The 5691-nt window shown below is 37.5% G+C and overlaps 1 non-coding gene across 1 annotated transcript; it reads right to left on the minus strand.

Annotated features, from left to right (window-relative positions):
- Nucleotides 1-5520: 5520 nt before the first annotated feature.
- On the minus strand, nucleotides 5521-5592 carry trnag-ucc (transfer RNA glycine (anticodon UCC)). The gene has a single exon. It is a non-coding gene; the product is annotated as a tRNA-Gly (tRNA).
- Between the last annotated feature and the right edge of the window lie 99 nt (nucleotides 5593-5691).

Raw genomic sequence — 5691 nt, forward strand, 5'->3', positions numbered from 1 at the left:
TAGATAGATAGATAGATAGATAGATAGATAGATAGATAGATAGATAGATAGTTGTCCATAACTTCAAAATGGTTTCATAAAATGTTGTACAAATAAAAATCTGATAGTTGTGCTGTACATATTCAGAAACAGTAAATGAATACTTTATATATTTCAGCTGGAATCATAAAAAAAAACCTGTGATTTAATTTACACAGGTAGATTAAATCACAGGTTTAATTTACCTGTGATTCAGATAAAAAGAAGTTGAAAACATTTGCATGCCACACTTTTCAGATTTGTGTCATTTTTTCCCCCTCAACTTCACAATAAGTAGAGGTTTGTAAATTGAATGTAAAAAGTCCCATTTGAAATTCATGTTCTGTTAGAAATTTCTGAAAGTTCTAATTTGCTTTTTTTTCTACTGTTTATGTTTGTGTGATGCTATTGCTAAAGAGGCTAGCATTTTTATGCTCAGGGTTAAAGGGTGCCGTCATTCATGTGTTTAATAAAGGTTTTGATCTCCTTCTATGCCACCTGCGACCAACATGTAGAAATGGTGAGAATGCATTTCAAAAGCTGAATTTACAAAAGTCTGTAGATCTTATTTTAATCACAGTAGACGGAAGAGATTGCTTAATTAGAGGCTGTTCCAGGTCAATAAAACACTCTGATGATTGTACTTGTGGATGTCAGAGGCTGATTGTAGAGTGGTTGAGTAGATTTGAACTTTGCCATCCAGCTTTGTTTGCTTGTTCTTCATGAGATGAAGGCTCCGTTTTCAGGATTACATTTTCCACCGCATTTATTTTTTGTCGTTTTGTACATTTAGTCAAATGTACAAAAAGTAAGCCAAAATAAGACTTTGGTTTACTTTTATATGTGTCAGTTAAGCTGTTTAATACAGTACAATAAAAAAATGTATCTGCCTCCTTAGAGATTATGGTTTTGCTTTGTTTCCTCCAACATAAATGTTTCAGATCATCAAACAAGTTTTAATACTAAATGAAAATAACCTGAGGGGAAAAAATGTCATTTCTTCAAGGCTGAATTGTTTAATTCAGTCTAGAAGAAGAAGGCTGAATTAAAATCTCAATTGGAGTTTCAGAGTTTGATTAGGCCACTAATCAAACTCTGATTTGAGTCATTCAGTCTTGCTTGTATGTTTTCAGTTGTTACCCGAATGTATTACTGTAAAGTCACAAACTGACGCCTGGACATTTTCCTTCAGATTTTCCGGGAAAGAATAATTCATGATTCGATAAATTATAGCAGGTCCTGAAGCAGCAAAGAATCCCCACGCTATCACACTGCAGCCACCAGGTCTGACTTATTTTGATTATTTTTAAAACTTCTTTTTAAGTGGTGTGTTTATTCTACGTCTCATGTAGCAGGATACACACCTTCTAAAAGTTCTGCTTCCTCCCTGACTTGTTTAAAGGGACTGAACTTATATAGTGCTCTTCCAGACATGTTGACCACTTGAAGCACTTTATACTGGAGCCACATTCACCCATTTATACACTGATATGCAGATTGGTAGGCAATTTGGGGTTAAGTACCTTGCCCAAGGACACACTGACAAGAAGCAGGAGGAAGCTGGAATTGAACCTACAACCTATTAATTGCAAGACAACTACTCTACCCACACAGCCACAGTTTCCTGATTATGTTTTTTTTTTGTTCATCAAACATCCAAGGCCCTCAGAAAACTGCCTTAAAACATTCAGCTTAGATAATCAAGATAAGTTGTGTGTGCATTTATAAAACTAACTGAAACATGCTGAAATTATGTTAGTAACAAAGAATAACCACACACAAATAATAAACAAACATATTAAAAATAGAATCACTAAGAAGAACTGAACTCAAGTAAAGTAGAAGGAAAAGATTTCTCCACTTTAGATCCTTACATGTCTTTACTTAAGACAAAGCCTTGTCTTAAGTTCAGGGGTGAAATACAATGATTTTACATTAATAAGAGAAATAAGGGTTCTTCTGTTCCTGCAGAAAAATTGCAAAAAAATAAAAAAATAAAAAATGACATCATAACTCACACAACCTTCAAAAAATATATATTTTTTTCAAGTAAACTGTTGCACTGCTGGGTGTCTCCATCTATTTGGTCTTTCTGCCCAAGAAAGTCTCCTAATTCATAAATGATGGATGTTTCTACATTCAGCAGAAAGAAAAGGATCCTCCAGCTGCTCCAGTTCAATTCCACACCAACCCCATAAATCTGCAGCACATGTGATTATGTTTTACAAGTGCGTGCTTTCAGTGGCCTCTAGTAACAACTCCGGCTGCCTCCAGTGACACCTACATGTTAGCTTGTAGTTAAAGTGTCCGATTAAAGGTTAGAAATATAAAAGAGGGAAACTATTGCTGCTTCCTTTAAAAGTATGCACTTGTAAAATGTAATCTTTTTTTAAACAGTGTCTTCTGTTGAGTACTCACAACTGAATTGATACGTAATCACAATAAAATACTTTGACCTTTTTTAATTCTGCACCTTAAAATGAGACAAAATATGAAACAATCCCCCCAAAAATCTTCTACTGTAAATAATAACTAAATTAAAACAAAGAAATGTTTAACTTAAAATAATGAATAAAAACTGTCAAAAGCATTCAAAAAAAAGAAAGAAAAAGAAAAAACTAACTGAATTAGACAAACAAAAAGTCACAACGAAATAAAATTAAATAAAAATGAAAACCAAAACCAAACTCTTATCACCCTGGTTTGCAACACTCGACTCACAAGAGCAAACGAAACTGAAAAGTCAAAGTAAGAGAATGACTTTAATGGGCGGATTCATGCAATTACTGTGTTTCTGTTCTGAATTTGGGATGATGCATTTTGGTAAGATCACACGTTTCCCCACAAATTTAATTCATTTACGACAAACTAATTAACTTAAACGTTGCCATTCGGGGACTTCACAGTGAGACGAATATATAGAAACCATGTGTAAAAACGGCGTCCTGCGTTTGTCACGGAGGAGTTTCTGGTTCTGTTTTTCCAAGATCCAGTGAGAAGCGCGTCGAGCCCAGCGAGCGAAACATCCCCATCTGCAAGCGATTATCGTGGGGTTGCAACCAGCCGCTGGAGACGGTTTGGACGCCACAGAAAGCGTGACGTAACGCAACGTTTTCACCGAGGTCACGCTGCGTGAACAGTCCCGCTCTCTCATGAAGCGACTGAAGGAGAAGGACGACTTTTTGCAGCTGAAAAAAATATCTTTGGCAAATAAGATATTTGGAAAAAGGAGAAAAATAAATAAATTAATTAATAATAATAATAATAATAATAATAATAAGAAGAAGAAGATTTCTTCCCTTTTTGGCTTCAAAGAAAGTATTTTGGAGTAATATGAAGCAGCTGGATGTGTTTTCGGCTGCATGGGATTAATTAGCCACACCCAGTAAAAACTTCACAACTCTTAAAGTGTTTATACACTTATGTTTCTATTCACAATGTGAACAGCGTATACAATATGAAATATATTTCATACAAACAGGTTTAGTAATTTACAGAAAACAGTCTTAGTATTAAAAAGCTTGCTGAGGAAGGACTGTTAGTAATATACACTCACTGGCCACTTTGTTAGGTACACCTTGCTAGTCCCAGGTTGGACCCTTTTTATAGATTCAACAAGGAACTGGAAACATTCCTTGGAGAGTCTGGTCCATATTGACATGACAGCATCAGACAGCTGCTGCAGATTTGTCGGCTGCACATCCATGATGTGAATCTCCTGTTCCACCATATCCCAAAGTTGCTCTATTGGACTGAGATCTGGTGAGTGTGGAGGCCATTCGAGTTCAGTAAACTCATTATCGTGTTCATAAAACAGTCTGAGATGATTGCCGTTTTATTACATAGTGCGTTATCCTGCTGGAAGTAGCCATCAGAGGATGGGTACACTGTGGTCATAAAGGGACGGACACGGTCAGCAAAAATACTCAGTAGACTGTGGCGTCGACACGATGCTCAATTGATACTAACGGGTCCAAGTGTGTCAGGAAAATATCCCCCACATCATTATACCAACACCAGCAGCCTGAACTGTTGATACAAGGCAGGAGGGATCCATGTTTTCATGTTGTTGACGCCAAATTCTGACTCGACCATCTGAATGTCGCAGGAGAAATTGAGACTCATCAGACCAGGCAACATTTTCCAATCTTCTATTGTCCAATTTTGGTGAGCCTGTGTGAATTATAGCTTCAGTTTCCTGCTGTTAGCTGACTGAAGCGGCACCAGTGTGGTTTTCTGCTGCTGTAGCTCATTCACCTCAAAATTTGAAGAGTTGTGCATTCAGAGATGCTTTTCTGCGTACCTCGGTTGCAATGCGTGGTTATTTGAGCTCAAACAGGTCTGGCCATTCTCCATTGACCTCTGGCATCAAAAAGACAATTGCGCCCACAGAACAGTGGCTCACAGGATATTACCTCTCTTTCAGACCATTCACTGTGAACCCTAGAGATGGTTGTGCATGAAAATCTCAATAGATCAGAAGTGTCTGAAATACTCAGAGCAGCCCGTCTGGGACCAACAACAATGAAAAGTATAAAGTCACTTATATCACCTATAATCCCCAAAGTCGCTTGAAAAACAATCTTGATATTGTATGAAAAGTTTCAGAAGTATAACAAATTTGAGAAAAAGTTACATGTCTGGGCTTGTCCTTCTTTATTTATATGCAATGGCCAGGAATCACACCCGGGTCAACTGCTATAAAGGATGCTATGCTCACCATTATAGCACCATAGCTACCGAAATTAATTGTGACATTTTTTGCTAATATAACCTGATTTAGAAGAGAAGTTGATAAATACATTTTACAGTCAAAGCACTGCAATGGCCTGAAATCGAACCCGAGTCAACTGCTTCGAAGGCAGCTATGCTCACCACTATACCACCATCGCTACTGAAGGTAGTTGTGACATTCTATGAAATTTTTCGCCAAGATAACCAGATTAAGAAAAGAAATTGATACATCTATCATTCTGCAGTCACGGCACTGCGATGGCCGGGAATCAAACACGGGTCAACTGCTTGGCAAGCAGCTATGCTCACCACTATACCACCATTGCTACTGAAGGTAGATGTGACATTCTGTGAATTTTTTTGCCAGGTTAACCAGATTTAGAAGAGAAGTTGATAAATGCATCTTTCATTCTACAGTTAAATTACTGCGATGGCAGGGAATCAAACACAGGTCAACTGCTTGGCAAGCAGCTATGCTCACCACTATACCACCATCGCCATGGAAGGTAGTTGTGACATTCTGTGAAATTTTTTGCCAGGTTAACCAGAGATAGAAAAGAAGTTCATAATAAATATATCATTTTAAAGTCAAGGGACTGCGATGGCAAGGAATCGTACCCAGGTCAACTGCTTGGCAAGCAGCTATGCTCAACACTATACCACCATCGCTACAGAAGATAGTTGTGACATATTGTGAAATTTTTTGCCAAGTTAACCAGAGTTAGAAGAGAAGTTCATAATAAATATATCATTTTATAGTCAAGGGACTGCGATGGCCGGGAATCGAACCCGGGTCAACTGCTTGGAAGGCAGCTATGCTCACCACTATACCACCATCGCTACAGAAGGTAGTTGAGACATTCTGTTTAATTTTTCGCCAAGATAACCAGATTAAGAAAAGAAATTAATAATTAATACATCTATCATTCTGCAGTCACG

The sequence above is a fragment of the Poecilia formosa genome, unplaced genomic scaffold (genome assembly GCF_000485575.1).
Source record: "Poecilia formosa unplaced genomic scaffold, Poecilia_formosa-5.1.2 Scaffold118, whole genome shotgun sequence".
NCBI classification, from domain to species: domain Eukaryota; kingdom Metazoa; phylum Chordata; class Actinopteri; order Cyprinodontiformes; family Poeciliidae; genus Poecilia; species Poecilia formosa.